This window comes from Equus asinus, chromosome 2 (genome assembly GCF_041296235.1).
Source record: "Equus asinus isolate D_3611 breed Donkey chromosome 2, EquAss-T2T_v2, whole genome shotgun sequence".
In the NCBI taxonomy this organism is placed as follows: Eukaryota; Metazoa; Chordata; class Mammalia; order Perissodactyla; family Equidae; genus Equus; species Equus asinus.
The window spans coordinates 11,868,523-11,889,059 of NC_091791.1; the positions used below are offsets into that span (position 1 = coordinate 11,868,523).

General features: G+C 47.8%; 1 long non-coding RNA gene across 8 annotated transcripts in view; it reads left to right on the top strand.

The window, feature by feature from the left end:
- LOC123283302 (uncharacterized) overlaps positions 1-2,332 on the top strand; it is a 203,439-nt gene extending 201,107 nt beyond the window's left edge. For all 8 annotated transcript variants that reach the window (XR_011493496.1, XR_011493498.1, XR_011493492.1 and 5 more), the window contains one exon: positions 133-2,332. This is a non-coding gene — a long non-coding RNA (uncharacterized lncRNA). The remainder of the gene's footprint in view (positions 1-132) is intronic.
- The last annotated feature ends 18,205 nt before the right edge of the window (positions 2,333-20,537 follow it).

Consider the following 20,537-nt stretch of genomic DNA (forward strand, 5'->3'; position numbering starts at 1 on the left):
TGCTGGCTTTGGGGCCTCCCCTGTGCACTGGACTCGCAGACCCGCCCCGCCAGGCGTGTGCGGCTTTGGGAGGCTTACTCCCCGGGTCTCAGGTCTGGCCTAGAACCTGAGCTAATGCCTCTACATTCGCAGGGCAAGGAGAGCCTGCGGAAGGATCCAGTTCCCTAGTTCGACGCCACCTTGGTGCCCCTCGTCCTCCCTGGATTCTCAGGCTCTTGGAGCTGAAAGGACGCATCTGCCCACACTCAGCTGCAGCAGAGAGCCACGTCTGCAAGGCTGGGACAGGGCCCTAATGTCACAGCCGCCCATGGGAGCCCTGACATTGGTCGACCCCCAGAGGGCCCCCACCCCACCCCCAACGGCTGAGCCAGAGCTTGCCGGGCATCCTCCACCCCCACCTCGGCAGCACTCCTGGGGGCTGCTTTAGTATTAAGCGTTAATGATTAAATCCGGGGTTCTCCATTAACCCCGCCGCGGGCCTTTGTCTCCGGCCGCCTGGGAGCCTCCCTCTTTGAAATGCCACATAAAAATGATCGATGCCCTTTGCCTCCCTCCGGGGGTCGGCGGGTCCTGTTTCCCTTTAAAGCTCGAGTAGAGAACCAGGGCGCGCCCCGCTTAAACACAGAAGCCGGAGGCCGGGGAGGCGAGCGCGCGGCGGGCTTCGGGACTGGCCCGCGAGGGGCGGCCCCGGGCGGCCACTGCGACCCGCGGGACGGCAGCTCGCTTAGGATGGGAGGGGATTTGGAGACAGGTCTCTTTGCCAGGGATCACAGTGATGGCGATAATAATAACATAAACCACAAGAAGAACGCTTGACCTGTCCACCTGGCCAAGCGTTGAAATGAGAACTGAATGAGAAAGGATGTGGGCACAGTTGGTAAATTTCAAATTCTGCACCCAAATTACTCAGAGCGGGGTCCAGGGACCAGCAGCATCGCATCCCCTGCCGGTTTGTTAGAAATGCGGCATCTTAGGCACGCTAGACCAGAATCTGTATTTTAATTAGATTCCCAGATGACTCATGTGCACATTACAGTTTGAGAAGTCTGGTCTACATAACCAGTAATTCTGGTAATAATAGTAACAATACTGGCTTACGTATATTGAGCACTTGTCATGAGCCAGCATTGTTCTAAGCACCTTACGTAATTGTCCTCTTTAATCCTTACAACGTGCTAGATGCACCATTTTGCAGATGGGAAGGTAGAGGTCCAGGGAGATTTGGTGGCTTGCCAGAGGTCACGCATGTAGGGATTAGAATCCCAGGTGAGAACAGGCTCACATACAAGCAGCCACACAGAGACCCCTTCTAGGTTAGCTCCTGAGGGTGTGCCACCTCAAGCCGGGGACTGGCTTTTGGAATAATCAGGAGCCAACTCCTGGTGGCTCAGTGTGCACCCAGCTGAGATGGATTAGCAACAAGCACACTTGGCCACAGAAAGATGTGCTCCTCGTGTTGCCCACCTCCATCTGCTGGAGATAGACGTGCAGCGTGTCCCATCTCCACCCTCCAGCTTTTAGGAAGAAACCCCAGTGCTGGATGTGAGCAACCCCCAACCGCCCACGTTCCCCCAGGTCCTCTGTAGAGCCATGAAAGGGTTAAGTTCGGGCTCAGCCACTACATAAATCTGTGTTTATCTGCTGCGAAGTAAGCTATTTAGGTTTCTGATTTACAATCCTTGGTTTTCATAAAAGTCAGTCATTCCCAGTAAAAGAATGTGGGTTAGATTTATAGGATTTGCGTTAGGCTTTAAAGCCCAGAGCTGGTCTATGACTCACCCTCCATAATGTTTTTGCTCTAGTCCGGAGATATTCATGTGCAAAGAGAAAGATTCAGATCTCTGCCCTGAAAAATAAGACTTTTGGGGGGAACTAATTATAATGGCGTCAATTGTACTATGCTTGTAAACTCGCCGGCTGTGGGCCCCCCTGGAGCCTGTTTTCCAGGGGTTTTATTCCGCAATAAAATGTGCTCTGCTTTGCAGCTTGGCATAGAAGACCTCCACTGGTATGAGCGAATGTTTTTTCCTACCAAATTATTAGAAATAAACAGCCCACCAGTGGGAAGGCAGAAAAATTATAAACGAGGAAAATAAATCTTGGAATGTTTGCGTTTGGTGACTTTAATAAAGTTGGTCGCTTAGCCCAGCAGCCTAACTGGCTAAATGGAGCCAGCCTGGTATTTTTATTTTAATTCGAGTTTGTGTTTTGCCAGTGTGCAATGGGGTCAAGGCAAGACACCGCGGAGAAAGGCTTTGATGTCTCTTTGAAAAATATTTTGCACCGTGACTTTATGGTATTTCGTGTCCTTCTCTGCTCCACCCCCCCAGCCCCCAGCTTGATGCACTTCACGTCTAACCTGTGACCATCACACATAATAAAATATAGCCGTCATCAAGAATCCTCTTTCCAACTCTCTCCCCTCCCCCACGAAGTCAGAACTCAAGGCAGACTGTCTTAACAATGCAAAATAAAAATGCTGATTGAGATAACAAAATATGATTAAAGGGGATCGAGGAAACCAGCCTTTTAAACTTTCTCCAAAGCAAAGCCAAGGTGAGGGGCCCAAGTGCCAGAGAAGGGGAGGGAAGGAAGGTCATATGGATTGGGCTGCCAGCCAGTTTAAATAGAGCTGGCTTAGGAGGGGAGGGTTTGCCAGCAGGTTGAGAAGCAGAGAAGGATGGATTGAAAAGGTTGGCAGAGAACAATGAGCCCAGAATAAAAGGAAGTTCTCCTCCAAATGGGCGAGAGAGAAAGATGTGACTGTATTTGCAAGAGCTTTAACTCGGTCTCAACGTGGGCGCATTGGAGATTGTGCGTGGTGTAGTGAAAGAGTTGGAAGTATTTGCTCTTGGTCGGGGGCAGGAAAGGTTTACTGTGGATCTACAAGGGGTGGGCTGCGGCCCCAGGGACATGCGGATGAAAGTGATTTGCCCTCGACTTTTTCCAGGACTCGTGCTGGAGCCGATGAGTTGACAGAGGGTTTCAGTACAACAAAGCAGCACACACAGAACGGTCCAAATCTACCACGGTGGCCCATTAGGGTTTCAGAGTAGCTGGGACAAAAAACCCTGTTGAACCTGTTCCTTAATTCGTCCTCACCTTCACCTCAGTGATGGCGTTATGGTCGGTAGGTCCTTTGGGGCTCTCAAAAATGAACAAAGTGTGGTCTCTGCCCCCCGAGTTCAATGAGAAAAAGAGGAAGTGATACAGACCACAGCAGTAGACCAGGTAGAAGAGGATAAAGGCAGTAAAGAGAGAGATTACGTGTGAACCCAGAAACCGAGGAAGGCTTCCGGGAGAAGCTGCTGTTTCCATGGCTCTTGAAGGAAGACTCAGTAGTAGTTTACATTTAGACCCGAGAAGCAAGAATAATTCAGGGAGAAAGAAGAATGAAAAACAATGTTTGGAAGTAGGAGGATGTTGGCCTGTTTGGAAAGAGGTGGGAGCCCGCTGTGGGTGCTCCAGGAACATGTGAGGAGTTAAGAGGCCAGAAGAGGGACAAGAGCCAAGAATGGACAATCCGGTGCCCCCTGAGGAACCTAGACTTGTTCCTTCAAGTCCTGGGGGCCTTCTCTGACCCACGGAGTCTGGGGTCGGCATCCTCATCCGCGGCCCTGGCATGCACTGTCCCTCGTGCCTCCCTGCTGCCTGCCTTCACATTTACCTCCCCAACTGGATCAGGGGCCCCGAGAGACTCATTCACTGTTTTAATCCCAGTCCCCGCCACCCTGCCCAGCACATAATAGATATTCAAGAAACATGGGATGCAGAGTGAATGAAATGGAGTTTTCATGATGATAAGTTGAAAGCTTAGAGCAGGGGCAGATAGCTTGGAGCCAGGCTTCTGAGAATTTGGACTGTGGGTCTGAGGGTAGACTGGAGCAGGGAGGACCAGAAAGCAGGGATTCGTGGGCACTGGCAGGCAGCTTGGGGTTGTGGTCCACTGAGGGTGGGAAAGGGAAAGGGTGGGGAAGTCAGGATGCAGAGAAGTTTGGAGGTGACCGCGATGAGAGAGAGCACCGTGAATGAATGAATGAGTTCAGTTAGGGATATGCTGCATTTGAAGCGTGCTACGACTCCGAATAGAGGATTTGTAGCAGGCAGGTGGAAAATTAGCACAGAAACATCTGCACAGTGAGTTCCAAAAGAGACAACGCAGAGAGAAAGCCAAGATCAGAGCCCGGGAGGTGGCCTATTTTTAGGAGATGGAACATCAGACACTAAATCTGAAATTCCCCTTTCTATGATCTCCATCTTCTCTACTCATTTTAGTTGAAATCACTTTGCACTCACAGTGGGTCAGCCAATTTCCCTCTGACCTTGTTTTGATCTTAAAGCCCCATAAATTGGAGGCCTCTCTAGGCATGTGAAGTGTACCCCCCCTCCAGCACATTAGGAAATAGCCCGGCTGGCAGAAACCTTGAACTTTGTGCCACATTGTGATAAATGGTCCTGGACAATGCACAGCCCTCCACTCCACTCCGTAGCCCTGTGCGTCAGCTCTTTGGCAGTCCACACACATTATCTGCCCTCAGAGCGTCTAAAAGCAAGTGTTTTCTGCTAACACATTGGAGCTGGTTGGAAGGATTTATGGGTAATGAACAGAGAGGTTGGCCCTCATAGCCAGGGAGCAAGAAAATAAAATGCAACTGACTAAGGTCAGAAATGACATGGAGGGAGAAACATGGGGGCCAGGATGGAGTGAAAGGCAGGCAGTGAATGTTACGGGCTGGGAGAGACTGGCCTAGACTTGAGGCTAGGAGGAGAGGATTTCTGAAGATTCTGAACGTGCACATCAGGAAGAGTGGTGACTGAGAAGGCCCTGCCCGAGAAGCTGTGTCAGGCTGCAGCCAAGGCCTCCACCCGGATAACCAGCCTGGAAGGGCCTGGTGTCCTTGGGGGGTGGAGAGAGAGAAGGAAGCTGACCTGACTAAGGAGTCCCACATAACTTAGAAGATAAGACACAGGTTTCTGTTAAGCGGGATCTGGGCCAGTGGCGGCCTCCTAACCTTCTGCCCAGGCCACATCTCGAGCAGAACAGTCTTTCCTCTGGCCCCGTGGAGTGCGAGATCACTTGGTTACTTAGCCCAACCCCAAGCAGAATACAGAAGAGACTGTCCTCAGCTCCTCAGTGGAGGTGTCATAAGTGCCTGGGGTGGCCTCAGGTGTGTCCCCAGTGTTGCTCAAGAAGCTTCTGGAGTCTGTGCCTCAGACCACCTGCCCTGGTCTCCATGCCATGCTCTGGCCAGCAGAGGCTGCTGAGATGAACTGCCCCTCCTTTGCGGAGGATTTCTTTGCGTTTCCAGAAGACGGCATGTTTTCATAGGAAGGATCCTCCCAGAAGTAAACAGCAGTTGCTCCCATCATGGGCATGATCAGCTGAGGTTTCGGGTCCAGTATAAAAGTGATGGAACCCTGGTGAAATCACCAGAGTGTGGGGGCTTAGACCTGGCAGGAGTCATACGGCACATTTAAGTAATTTAAAAAGGAATTTTTGTACACATACCATAAAACTTACCATCCAAACCATTTTAAAGTGTACGATTTAGTGGCATTTACTACATTTACAGTCTTGTGCCACCGTCACCACTATCTAGTTCCAGAACATTTCATCAGCCCAAAAGGAAAGCATGGATCCATTAAGCAGTCACTGCCCATTCTCACCTCCCCACAACCCCTGGCAACCACTTATCTACTTTCTGTCTCTGTGAATTTGCCTATTCTGGGCATTTCACGTAAGTGGAATCATGCAGCATATGGCCACTTCCATCTGGCTTCGTTCACTTAGCATAGTTTTTCAAGGTTCATCCATGTTGCAGCGTGTGTCGGGACTTCATTCCTTTTTATTGCCAAACAATATTCACCGTAATGATAGATCACATTTTGTTTACCCACTGACGCACATTTGAGTTGTTTCCACCTTTTGGCTATCTTGGATGAGCATAAAATGGCTATCGCAGCACTTGTGCCTTCCAAATTTTCCTCCTGTGGTCAACCTTAACCCGGAACCGTACAGGAAAAGAGATGCTGGAAATCGTGGGTCCAGCCTAGCTAGGTTAATATGTTTCAAATCAATGGCGTGGAAGGGTAAACCTTTGTTAAGCACTTACTTATGTATCAGGGACTTCAGCTTCATTACCTCATTTAATCACCTTCTGATTACCTCCATTTTACAGGCAAGGAAACTGAAGCTCAGGATTACATACCTTTCCACATCATGCAGCTGTTCCAGAGAAGATACACAAATGGTCAATAAGTGCATGAGAAGATGCTCAACATCATTATCCACTAGAGAAATGTAAATCAAAACCACAAGGAGAGGCCTCTGCCCGCCCACTAGGACGGTTATAATAAAAAAGAGATGGACAAAACAAATGTTGGTGAGGATGTGGAGAAATTGCAGCCTTCATATACTGCTAGTGGGAATGTAAAATGGTGCTGCCACTTTGGAAAACTGTCTGGCAGTTCCTCAAAATCATATGCATAGAGTTACCATATGACCCAGCAATTCCACTCACTCCCAGGCATATATCCAAGAGAAATGTAAGCATGCATCCATGCAAAAACTCATACAGAAATGTTCACAGCAGCTTGATTCATGATAAGGAAAGAACAGAAACAACCCAAATGCCCATCAACAGATGAGTGGACGAATAAAAGATGGTATATCCGTACAATGGAATATTACTCAGCCACGAAAAAGGATGAAGTACTGCCATGCTGCAACATGTATGAACCTTGAAAACATGCTAAGTGAGAGAGCTCAGACAGTCTCCCACTGTATGGTTCCATTGATGTGAAATATTGAGAATAGGCAAATCCATAGAGACAGAAAGCAGATTAATGGCTGCTTAGGGCTGAGAGGTTAAAGGTAAATGGAGAGTGACTGCTCATGGATACAGGGTTTCTCTTAGGGGTAATAAAAATGTTCTAAAATTGATTGTAGTCATGATTGCACAACTCTGTGAATATACTAGAAACCATTGAATCGTATGTACACAGAATTGCCTGGTATGTATATTGTGTCTCAATAAAACTGTTCAAAAACAATGCTACTACTAAAAAGCAAAGCACAGAATCCAGCCAGGGTATTTCTGACTCTAAAGCCATGCTCCCCCTCAGTAATAGTGGATCCCCAACTTCACTGGGTGCACCACCTGGCGAGCTTGTTAAACATGCAGAGTTCCTGGCCCACTTCCCAGAGTCCAACTCAGTAGAGGTGGTAAGGTTCAGGCTGGTGTCTTTATACTTAGCAAGATCTGGGTGAGTCGAGTGCAGGTGGTCTGAGGCCACCCCTGGGAAACCGCTGTCCCCTGCTCTACACAGTAGGACTTCTGCATCTCAGAGCCAAACATGGGCATTTGTCAATGAGATGAGAGAGAGTGGAGATTTCAGAGGCCGATTTTTCTGTAGGGGGTGATTGTTTTCCAGAGGATTTGTAGAGGGAAAGGAAGGAAGGAGAAAGAGACATGGAAGCTCATGGACTGGGAGATGTCATGGAGGGAGAAACGGTGGAGGGCTGGGTCAGAGACCCATCCAAGGGAGGGAGCATCAAAGAGAAGAGGAATGTCAAAGATGTGTGGACATTCCTCCAAAGGGGAGGGAGAGCAAATATTCGCACACTGAGTTTACCACCTGCCCGGGGCTTCCAAGATGACTTGCTTCATGCTCAAGTGTAATCCTTGAGAGAAAAGGAATTTCAGTAAGTTTGAGGTAACGTCAGTTCTCTGGGGCTTCTTTTTGAAGAACTAGTCTGAACAAGCTTGGAAAGCGCCCAGCGGTGGAGGTTAAATTTCAGTCTTTCTGTGCTGTTACATCTTTGTTCCTTTTACCTTCTCCTTGAAGTGGAAATGATTGATGGTTAAGTAACTTGGGCTGTTGAGTAATGTTTATTTAGACTGTAGGGGAACAAGATAGGGCTTAAAAATGAGGTGAACATTTTTGCTTTGAATGGCACAAGTTGAGCCTTTGAAAGTCAAGTGTATTCCCAATAGAGAGAGAGGCCAGGGGGCAAAAGGTGTCCCACAATGATCAGTGTCCAGTGGTTAAGTGGAACTCAAATAGTTGCATGAAGCCACCTGAGCTGCAGCCCTGGGTTATAAATATTGACTGTGGTCTGGATCGTTTTGAGGATATCTTGGTCTTTTCGTGAACCCTTTCAACCCAGGAACTGGAGAGCTTTGTAAATAAGCTCCAAAGCTCTGAGGAAAGAGACAAGTCATGTTCCCATATTCCAAACTCTCTGTAGATGATGCCAGCAGCCCCTCAGAGGGAAGCAGACACTGGCAAGGAAAAGAAACTCCCCCCAACACTGGTGATGTGATTGCCCTGGAAGGAGCCCATTCTCTCCTACGTGTGGGCTACTTGCCGTCAATCAGCTCAAGCTGGCCTGTAGCAGTGGCCAACAGGCTCACACCAATCCAAAACACACCCAAAGATTTGGGTTGGTACGCTATCATTTGATCTTAAAATCTAAAAATATGCAAGCAAAAGCAGGGAAGAGTCATGACTTATTTGTCTTCATTTTGCTAGGATACTCTTACAATTGAATTGGTCATCTTTGAACCTACAGATTGCAGATGGGGCAAGGGGCCTACACTCTCCTGGGAAGTGAAGGGAAGTTAGAATTTTCTGGGCCCTGGGCGATAGGTCCATCAATAATGTTTGTGGAGCACTGTAAGGAAACAGCCCTCTCCTTCTGGGAGGTTGGGGTGGAAAGAAGAGCTGAGGGTCCCCACCCATGCTCTCACTCACCAATGCCTTGGTCCCTGGGTCTGGAGGGGAGGAAGATGGCATTCTATACTGAGAGGACCAGCGACCAGACTGTTACCAGCTAGGGCTCAGGCCCAACGTGAAAGGCAAGGAGGGATAGAGGAGATTGTCCAGAGCTTCCAAAGGTCCGGGGACTTTCAGGGTTGGTTTTCCTAGACAGAACTGAATGGGTGGGAAGGACTTGAGACCCATGAGTTGGCTTGTACTTGTGACTGTTGTAGAGTAAGGAATCTGAACTCCAGGAGACTTCCATCTTTCATTCCTTCACATTTTGAGCATTTATAGTCTTATTCCTCACTCTACCCCATTTTAAATTTTTAATAAAGTGATCCTTGAAAAATCTCAACCATTTCCTTTGAGCTAAGCAAAAAGAGACTTTTTCCTTGCTTGGGCATGTGGCCTCAGCAAAAATGAAGAGATTTAGGAGACCAAAGCAGGGTGACACAGAGAGGGCTGAGAAGAGGGACGGATGCAGCAATGTTCCTCCCCTGAGCCAGCCACCCCTGGCTACTGGTCCCTTTGCATCTCTCCAGAGGCTCTTTGTTAAAAAAATATTGAGATATAATTCACACACCATATAATCTACCCTTTTAAAGTGTACAATTCATTGTTCTTTAGTGTGTTTACAAAGTTGTGAAACCATCACCACTAACTTCAAACATTTGCTTTTTTAAGTTAAAAAAATTGTTTCAAAGATTGGCACCTGAGCTAACATCTGTTGCCAATCTTCCCTCTCTTCCTTTTTTTTTTTCTTCTTCTCCCCAAAGCCCCCAAGTACATAGTTGTATATTCTAGTTATAGATCCTTCTTGTTGTGCTGTGTGGGACGCCAGCCCAGCACGGCCTGATGAGTGGCGCCATGTCCAGGATCCAAACTGGTGAAACTCTGGGCCACCGAAGCAGAGCGCGTGAACTTTACCACTTGACCACAGGGCGGGCCCCAAAACATTTTCATCACCTGGAAAAGGAACCCTGTACCCGTTAGCTATCGTCACTCCCCCCCAACCCCTCCATCCTCTCCAGCCTGCCAGTAGATTAGACAACCACAATCTACTTTCTGTCTCTATGGACTTGCCTTTTCCAGGCATTTAATATAAATAGAAGCGCACAATAGGTGGTCGTTTGTGACTGTCTTCTTTCATTTAGCATAATGTTTTCAAGGTTCATCCATTTTGTGGCATAAATCAGTATTTCGTTCCTTCTTATGGCTCAAAAACACTTCATCATATGGATAATCCCACATTTTGTTTATCTGTTCCTCAGTTGATGGACATTTGCTTGTTTCCACTTTTGGACCTTTATGAATAATGCTGCTATGAATATCTGCATACACCTCTGTGGGTTTTTATCCAGGGATTTTGTCACCCCCTCCCTGAGGAAACCCCAGGTTCAGGGCATGTCAGACTCAAAGAAGTGTATCTCAAAGGACTCAATCTGATCAAGAAGGCAAGAGAAAGGGAGGGCACTTCAATTTATTGAGTACATTCTATGAGCTAGATGACATACCCCAATGCTGTGTGATGCATTTTCCTTTAATAGAGAAGAAAAATTTTACAGATAAGAGAGATAAAACAATTTGCTCAAGAATACATAGCTGTTGGACTCAAAATTTGGGGGGACTTTCCTGGTATGATACTACCACGTGCAAAGATAACTCATGAACGACAGGGGTCAAGTGTCAAGTGATAGGCTAGTTCTTCAGAATTGCTGGTCAGAAAGCTGGGAGAAAGCTCTGTCTGTTAGTGTAGAAATCTGAGGCCAAGACGTTCTGTGATTTTTCTCAAAATCACACAGCTTGTAGGTGGCAACATTGTGGTCTCCATTTGGGAGGAAGGAAAGCTGGATAGATATACCCTGAGATGTCCAGTAGAGCCTTCTGTATTTGTCAGAGCTTGCTAAGTTGTGCTGCAGTAACAAAAATCAGCTTCAATCTTGCTCATGTTGAGAGCTGCATGGTGGCCACTGTGGCTCTACTCCACTCTCCTTCTCGTTCTGGGACATGTGCTGAAGGAGCAGCCCACAGTCAAGATATTGTGTTCTCTTGGCAAAGGGAAAAGAACAAGAGGCAGAACCAAGCCATGTAACTGCTCTCAAAGTTGCACAGACATGGCTTCTGTCGTATCCATTCATATTCCACCAGCCAAGGCAGGTCACATGGCCAAGCCTGGAAGTGGCAGGGAGGGATCCTCTGTGGTCACATGTCAATGAATGGGGATGTGTGGTCCTCCTACAGGGGAAAGCAGTAGATGGGAACATTAATGCAATCAACCATAGCTTCTAGAAGGCAAAGAAGTAGTTACAGTCTGTCAGCCTTAGAGAGCTGGCAAACACTCCTTCATTTAACAGATTTTTATTAAATATCCCCTAAATGCCATACACCCTACAAGGTGCTGGTGAGCAATAACAAGTATGTTTTCTGTCCTTGTGGAGTTTACAGTTGAGAGAGAAAGACCGAGATTAGTTACAGAAGTACATAAACAATGGTGGAATTCTGAGAAATGCCACAGGGGAGAGGTCTGTGGTATTATTTGTGTATGATGACCTAGTCAAGGGGATGTGAGGAGCCTAAAATCATGGGCACCAGCCCAGAGAGAGAACCCAGCTTCCCAGGCCCCATGGTGATGCAGCCTGACCTGGTTGTAGCCGTGGGTTTCGCTGTGACACCATTTTGTATCAGTTGCTGGGTGCCTATGAAGCTGTCCAATATAAGAGGGTAGGAATAACCAACCCCACAGGAGGGCAGGAGACCCCTTGGGCTTCATGGAGGGGAGGGGAGGGGAGGGGAGGGGAGGGGAAGTGATCCATGGCTGGAGGATCAAGATGGGTGATGAGCACAAGAGGTAGCTGCCAGATGCTGTGGCAATGAGGCATGGGGTTACAAGAATGTAGGAGCTTTACCATCCAGGAGCTGCCTGTCTCTGGCTAGGTGTCAGTTTTCTCATCTGCTGAACAGGTATAATAATGCACATCTGACTCAGGTGCTATTGGTGGGGGAGGGGACGAATGCGCCTCCCCTCCCCGCCCCGCAAAGATGTCTACATCCTAATCCCCAGAACCTATGAATAGGACCTTCCATGGCAAAAGGGACTTTGCAGATACAATTAAGTTAAGGATCTTCAGATGGGAATATTATCCTAGAGGGCCTGGTGTAATCACGAGGGTTCTCAGATGAAGGAGACCGGAGGGTTGGAGTCAGAGACAGAGATGTGAGGCAAGCAGAGAGCAGGGAGATTGGAGGGACCACAAGCCAAGAAATGTGAGTGGCCTCCAGAAGCTGGAAAAGGCAGGGAAACAGATTGTCCCCTGGAACCTCCAGAAGGAGCACAACCCTGTGACACCTTGATTTTAGCTCAGTAAGACTACGCTGGACTTCCAACCTACAGAACTGTAAGATAATAAGCTTGTGTTGCTTCAAGCCCTGACATTTGTGGTAATTTGTTACATCATCAATAGCAAACGAATACACAGGTTAAAATAAGATCATGGATGTCAAAGTGCTTTGAAAAATGCTGCCTAGATGGAAATCGGAAGTGTTCATACTGCTCAGAGGCAAGGAGTGGTGAGGACAGTGCTGAACTGACACCACATCCCTGCAGATGAATTTGTCAGCTTCGCTCTCCCCTCCCAGCAGAGGGGAAGACCCCAGCGGGGCAGAAGCAAGGAGCCCCACCCCTTTCCTCCAGCTCTGGAGTCTTCAGTGGTTCTCAGCCCTGGTGTCACATTAAAATCACCTGGAGAGCTTTAAAAATCTGTCGGTGAGTGGGCCCCACCTTCAGAGATTCAGATTGGCTTGGTCTGTAGTGTGGTCCGGGCATCAGCATTGCTTAAACACTCCCCCAGGAGTGTCCAGAGTGCAGCCGGAGCCTGGAGCTGCTGGCCCAGAGGGGCCAGCGCGCTGGTCTCTGGGAGAGCCGTCCCCCCTCACTTCGGGGACGCTGGTGTCCAATTTCTCCCAGCCCCTGCAGCCTGGCTGGCGTCAGCTTTGCCCACGAAGCCAGCTCCTCCCAGACAGGCAGGCTCAACCATAAATTTTAATTCAAAACTTTTCCTTTCTATTATTTTCAAATGCTTAAGGCCCTAAATGTGATGAGAAGCTTTTGTCACGTCGTGACTTGCAGAAAAGCAGAGAGCTTCTCGTAAGTTCCCCTTCGAGAAGGTGCGTCGGATTTTCGGCAGCCCCACCCCCCCCATAGACATACACCTTAAACTGGTTATTCTTTGTATCTGTGGATACTGTTCTATCCAAGTGCACGGCCAGTGACTCTGCTCTGCTAAACTCTTTGTGTGGCGGCTCCTTCTCTGAGGCCAAATGGAAAGAAAATCCAGATAATCGTGGATAATGTACGTGCTGACAGGTATGGGCGCGTGACTCCACCTGTACAGGCTGCCTCGTCAGTGAGACACATGTAACTTGTTGCGGCATGAGTTACTGCTGTTCCACCTTGGCCTGAGCTCACCGGCATTCCTGGGTTGTTTTGTTTCTTGATCGTGCGCCCGACAAGACAACGTGTGTCTGAGAGGGACTGAGCCCCTTCTGATTGGCCTTCTGCCTGCAATATTGAAAACCCTAAACTAAGCCTTGCTTAGCACCTGGAGAAAATTCCTGGTTTTGTAATCGCCCTGTCCTCGGTGGCCTGAGCCTGGGAGCGGAAGGGTCCAACTTTGAGGTCGCATTGCCCCAGGCAGTGGCCGCTCTATGTCTAGAAACCCTCAGGGAGTCACATGGCTCTGGTGAGCTGGAGAAATCTGATCCCGTGGGTCTGGGGCGGGGCCTGAGGGTCTGCGTTTCTAACAAGCTCCCAGGGGATGCTGATGCTGCGGGTTCCTGGACCACACATTGAGTGGCAAGGCCTGGGGACTTCCGGTTGGCTCGGGATCTAGGTCCCAACCCAGCTGGAGCTTTCATGGAAAGATCCCTGGTTTATAGGCAGAAAAGCTACAGAGGCAGCCACAGGGTGCCGTGGACGGAGAGCACAGTGGTGTGACCCGTTCATGGTTGTGGCTGACAAGTAGGGTGATGTTGCTAAAAAGCAGGCAGTCAAAGAGACCTCCCTTTTCTCTTCCCTCCCTTCCAGCCTCTGCTCTGCAGCAGAGAAGCCGAAGAAACATTCCCTTGTTGGATTCCTCCTGTAGCTCCTGTAGTCTAGGCTGTCTCCTCTCAATGGCTCCGGGCACCCTGCCTCCCTCCCTCAGGTCACAATCCACCTGTCCATCCTGAGCCCCCTGCCCCATAGCCCCGTCCCTGACCCTTAATTCCCACCCTCTCTCAGGCCTGGATGCACAGACACCCCGGTCATCATCGGAGGCCCAGCCTGGCCATCCTCTCCTCTGTGTGGTCTCCCAACTTCAGCTAGAATGACTCTCAGGTTCCCTGGGCCTTGCAACACTTGTGCATACTCTGCTCTGAGCCTTCCTTGTGCTATAATTGTCTCCCCTGCTGGCCTCTGAACACCTCAAAAATAGCATCCGCCAGCTATGTGGTCCACACCCAGTCAATGCCTGTTTAAAATATAAATACAGCGAGCAACTAGTCACTCTGGCTTCCTCCTGTGCACAGAAGCAATCCTTCCCTAACGATATAACAAAAAGGCAGCCTGGTTCAGAGCCACTGGAGGAGGCACAAAGGGCATCTCAGTGTGGAAAGCCGGCAGGGCAGAGATTTACAGCACTGCTCAGAAATAAGAGATAGATGGGACGTTCTCTCTCACTCACTCCAACACTCCCCCTTAGTCTTCTTTCCTCAAGAAGAAAGGCCCCCCGTGAGCCTGGCGGGTGTATACAAAGGACTGTGTGAGCGCTGAGCATCCTTTGACAAAGTTCATCCCCAAGAAGGGTCAGGCCCCGGTCCAGGGCATCCCTCTAAGGCCTCAGGGCCTGTGGTCCCTCTGAGGCCTCAGCACTTTGGTCGTGAAATAGGTTCATGTTGCCTCTGTGTCTTGGTTTCTCTGAGGTGTAAGGCAGGTCTGTGTTAAGAGTTTTGTGGGCCCAGGGCACTCAATTTGAGGAAAGCCATTTTGTGTTATATCAAACAGATTGAAATACATCCCTGGCTGACATTCAAACCCATTTTTATATAAGTACTGAAGTAGAGTGATTGCTGACTTTTAGATGTAGTATTATGATTAAATATTTTTATTAAATATTAAATCCAAGTATTCATTTCAGTTTGGATGTTTTACTCCCTCTCTTTGAGGGAGGGAGTGTGGCTTAAACTCTTCTGTGGGGTCTGGGTCCCGAGGAAGCTCAGGCCTCTTGGGCCGTGCAGATGCCCGGCTGGGGAGTAGGGGTGGGATCAGCAGCTGGGAGGTGCCCCTGTCTCCTCCTCCATTATCTTCTTGGACAAGCATCAGTGCCTAGCTAATGGCTTCTTTTTTCTGCCTCCAGGCTGGATTCTTCCTCTAAGATCCCTTTTCTCCAGGAGACAGGGCAATGAGTTCCCTTTAGGGTGGAGAAACTTACCTCAAGCCAGGCACTCAGCTACAGCCCAAGCCTTAGGCCGCAAGGAAGTCATGAGGACCAAGAAATCAACTTTGGGGTTTGCTCCTTCCCTTGAGAGGGGCCCTCCAGGTGTGGTTGCACAGTTGCTTCTTTCTGATGTTGCACAAGCCCACAGCCCTTTCTAGAGGCCCCGCCTTGAGCTAGGAGGGAGTTCTGCTGTCCAGGGTGGCTCACAGCCAGGGGTCACGGCAGCCCTTATCTCTGCCATCCCTCCTGGCCCCCACGCTGGACCCCTAGTGTATGAGCCCCTTTAACCTCAGGTATCTTCAGTGCCCCGCCCCTGCCAGACGCCCCTGGAAACACACCTGCAGCCCGAAGCCTTCTGACCTGGGCTGGGCCGGGCAGGTGCACGCTCCCGCAGCCGCCGCCGGCACTCCACATTCCACGGTGCGCCTCACCTCCGGGCTGGCTCAGACAAGAAGCTCCCCCCGCCAGCCAGCTCCGGATGCACAAACAGGGGCCTCTCCCCTCCTCGCTGGGCCTAATTGCCTCCTGGATGTGAGTGTCAGGAGGGACCGAGGAGAGTGTGTTAACAAGCCAGGAGGCTCCCGCTCTGAATTCTCCGGCAGTCAGGGCTCCTGCCTGGAGCGTGAGGCCGAGAAACGCAGACAGCGCAGGGACGGGAGCTAATTAAGCTGTAAGCCTTCCCCAGAGCCCCAGTTCATTTGTAATTACGCTCTCTGATCTCAGAAGCGCCGTGGGCACTCTGGGAGAGCTGAGAGAAGAAGGGGAAGCAGATGATTGAGAAGTTGATTGGGGCTTTTAGAATGGATTTTCATGAGACTGACATTTACACCTTTCTCGGAAAATGCAGCTCCCTGAAAAGAACCACAGACCGTGCCTGATTCTGCCACGTAATCGGAGGAGCTCCAATTGGCTGGCCGCAGGGGGCACTGACTTGTTTTATGTAGGTCAAGGGATCCCTGTGTGCTGGGATTTTGGAAGGCCCCTTCCTTGCTCCTGCCCCAGAAATACCCCAGCTAAGCTCATTGATGCTGAAAATCGAGTAGCACTTTAATTCTAGCCTTTTGGCATCGCAAGAACCCAAACACTGTGCTGGCCTGAATAGACCTTACACCTCAGTGGAAAGGCTCTAGGACGGGACCTGATTGCTATATCCCAACCTGTATTTTTTTAAACAGTCAACAAATCAAAACACGACCTAATATTTAGACTTTATTTTTCAAATAGGCAAACTGAGGGGCCAGATGGAGTTAGTGACTTAATTCAAGGTTACACAGGCAGAATGTGGCAGAGCCAAACTTGCATCCATGTCCTCTGGCCTCAGATCTAGCAGACTCCAGTTTATAATAAGTGGAGTCAAAAGAAAAAGCTGGAAAGCAGAGGATTTGTCAAGCATGGTATTGCAGACTGGTACTGGGGAAGAATGCCCTATAGAAAGGGCTGGAGCCTGAACTTCATTCCCATTATCACCTTGGGTCATTTTTTGATTTGTTGACTGTTGGAAAAATCCAGGTTGGGGATATAGCCATGCTCGAAAGGATAAATTACAAGCAGAAACTCTCACGCCGATGCGCTTACATCTGTTAAGCTCATCCTGGTGCTGTAACGGACCCTGCTGACAATTGACTCCAATCTGGGCTGAGCACACTCTCTCCCAGAAACTTATAAATAAATGCAGCAGCTCATCTTTGCTCAGCCTTTGAAGAAAACCAGATAATACTGGGCTCAACCCAGTGTAGGCAGTGGCTATTTCTTTTAAAAACACAGAAGGAGACAGACAAAATTCCTGCCTGAATCCGTTCGCCCCATCCCTGTGGCCAAGCACCAGGAATTCTGCCCTGGCTGGGAAGACTCAGGCCTCAGCACTTTTCTGAGCAATGGGGACTTGGCCCGAAGTCTCTGCCTGGGATTCTGGTTCCCAGAGTGGCAGCAAGGCTTGTCGGAGGGAGCCAGCCCTCCAGAGCCTTCCAAATGTGTGGAACGAAGCAAGGAGATCTTGAGACTTTCTCTATTTTTATGACAAATTATAAAATATAACCAACTATTGCTTCATAGGATTTTAATAAAAATTTAAGAGTTAAGGAACTTAGCCCAGTGTCTGCCATAGAGTAAGCACCCCAAAACTAGTCATTATATAAATAATACATTTCTAGTTCCAAGAGTAGCTCTCTCATTTTAAACAAATTTGGAAAACACTGGGAAGTACAAAGAACAAAAATTCACCTATAATCCAAACTCCCAGACATGGTACCTTATGGATATATCTCCTTGCAGAATTTTTTCTACCCATAGACTCAATACCATCACATGTTGCTTAATGACAGGGATATATTCTGAGAAATGTGCCAATAGGCGATTTCATTGTTGTGTGAACACCATCTAGTGTACTTAAGCAAACCTAGATGATATAGGCTACTACACACCTAGGCTATACAGTACTAATTGTCTGGGACCACTGTCGTCCATGCACTCCATCATTGACCAAAATGTCACTATGTGGTGCATGACGGTATATCTATATCATAAACGGAATATATCAATTCAATAAATGGGCCCGTTGTATATCTATTGCTTGACTGTATTTTCACTTTACAGCATTTCATGAATTTCTTTTCATAATAACAAATATCTAATTCGTTATTTTTTGCAACTGCATAATATTCCATTATATTATAAACAACTCTTCAATGAGCATCCTTGCACATAAATATTCACTCACTTGCCTGATGATTTTCTCTGGATAATTTTCAGAAGTTGAACTCTCAGAGTTAAAGATTTTACAGATACATGGCCCAACTCCCCCAGAACGAGCATACCAGTGTTTATTCATCTTGAGAACTTTTTAGGTGCTAATAATACATTGACATGAGTTGATCCTCATTATTCATGGATTCCTGGTTTGTGAATTCACAAAAAGTATTCCAAAAAGAGTTCCAGAAAGTCTCTGTAGAAAATATGATTCAAATTTTTAATCTTTTAACTTTTAAGCCTCTAGTACATAGTAAGCACTCAATAAACACAGTGTGCATTGAATGAGTAGGAAACAAGTCAGAGATTGTTATACAATTCGGACTGAATTCAGCAGAATGAATTTTTCTATTTCTTCTTTTTTTTAACCAATATCTTTCCCTGCCCTGCCTTCAGCTAGTTCCTTAGAGGCATTTTTCTGAGTCTCAAGCACCCAGCTTATATGTCCCCTCACACAAAAGCAAACTCTGGATGACACCCTTGAACTTTCACCACCCACTTAATTTGAAAGCCTTCGACGGCATTGAGAAAAGTGGTGACGTAGTATGGCTAATCGTATTTCCCAAACTAAAAAGTAGGAAACGAGGATGTTCTCTGATTTGTAAATCTATTTATGTGGAGGAAGAATAATATTTGCAGACGAATAATATTTTGTGATACATGAAGATTATACAAAGCTCAAATTTCAGTGTCCATAAATGATTTTATTGGAACATAGCCAGGCTCATTTGTTATCCATCGTCTATGGCTGATTTTGCCATACTATGGTCAAGTTGAGCAGTTGCTACAGAGACCTTATGACCCCCAAAGCCCAAAATATTTACTCTCTGGCCCCTTACAGAAAAGTTTGCCAACTTCTGGCCTGGAGGTAGGAAAGGACATTTGGTCACAGTGTACTTTTCAGTGTATGTGTGTGTGCACACAGACACTAGTAGTGCAAAAAAAAGCAATGGCTCTCCAACTGCTTGGCTTGCTAACCCTTTTCAATCTTGAAAATCGTTGAAGATGCAAAAGAGCCTTTGTTTCATGTGAGTTGTATCTACTGATATCTGCCATATTTAAAACTAAAACTATGAAACATTTAAAATATTTATTAATTCCTTTAAAATAACATAATAATACACGTTAACATATATAACACATTTTTATGAAAAACGACTATATTTTTCAAAACAAAAATTTTAGCCAAGAAGAGGGACTTTGTTTTACATTTTTGCAAATCCTTTTAAAATCTGGGTTAATGGAAGGCGGAAAGATTCTCATAATTGCTTCTGTATTCACTTCTTTGCAACATTACATGTCACACAACCTCTGGAAAACTCCACCACACATTTATGAGAGAATGAGGACAAAAAAGACAAATGACATCTTAGTGTTATTATGAAAATAGTTTTGACCTAGTGGATCCTCTGAAAGTTTCTTGGGGAACCCCAGGGTTCCCTGGGCCATACTTTGAGAACTGCTGGTTTAGAAACACAAGGACATAGATGTGAAGACATTTGCAGGATAAAGCCTCTAGGAGAGGGCTGACTGAGCTGGAACAAAGAGGACCTCTACTGCCTCCCATTCCAGCAAGGGAACCGATGAAAAAGGTTAGGACAACACAGGCCGTCCCCTCTCTTGTCATGCAAACCTGAGGGTGGGGCCAGCCGAGCAGTCCTGGCAACCAAAGGCTTGGGAGTAGCAGGAGTAGCTTCAGGAGCGGCAGTTGCTCCCCTCAGGTCCCAGCCTTTCCACAAGCCTGTCTTCCTTCCTGTTTCCTCTCCTTCCCCTCGCCCTCACCAGGAGCTGGGAGAAGAGAAGCCAGGTGACATGCCGTCCTGTGTGTCCTTGGGAAGGACCAGAGCAGTTCTCATCTGCATTTCATGTGGACGTGTCTATCTGAAATCCTTCCTTCAGCTGGAGGAGTCATCTCCCCTGAGGCCCCCTCACCTCTCATCCCTTCCCAGGGCTCCCCTCGTAGCCCTGCTGCACCAACACCTATGGCATCATTAGGGTGCAAGTGTTTTCTCTCCCAGGGAATATAAGATTCAGTCCCTTCCCGCACCTGCTTTTTATTTTTCAATTGTTGTTGCTATTCTGTCAAAACAGGACAGTCTGTTTTGTATATTGAACCTGAGCACAAAAGTAAACTGTTCTGAACAAGAAGGGGAGGTGTAGGATGTGCTTGAAGCGTGACTAGCTCCATCACTATGGCGGACTTCTGATAAGTGTCAGTCTACATCTACTGTCTGCTCACTACGTTCCAGGTACGGCTTCAAGCACTTGAGACACAGACTCCAAACTGTATACCCTGGTATCTGCTTTTTGCCTTTTCTTTAATTCTAGAAGTCATGGTTTGAAGCTAGTCACGTGGCCCCTCCCAGTATAGAGACAACACTGCAAGCCTCCCTTGATCCCAGATGTGGCCATGGGACTAAGTTGTGGTCAATGAGATGTAAAGAATGAGCCCTTTGCCTCTAGTTTCTCTCTTCTCCCTGCTAGCTGAAGTGAGGATCTGATGGCTGGAGCACCAGTGACCATGTTGGGTCATGGAGTGAAAGCTACTTGTTG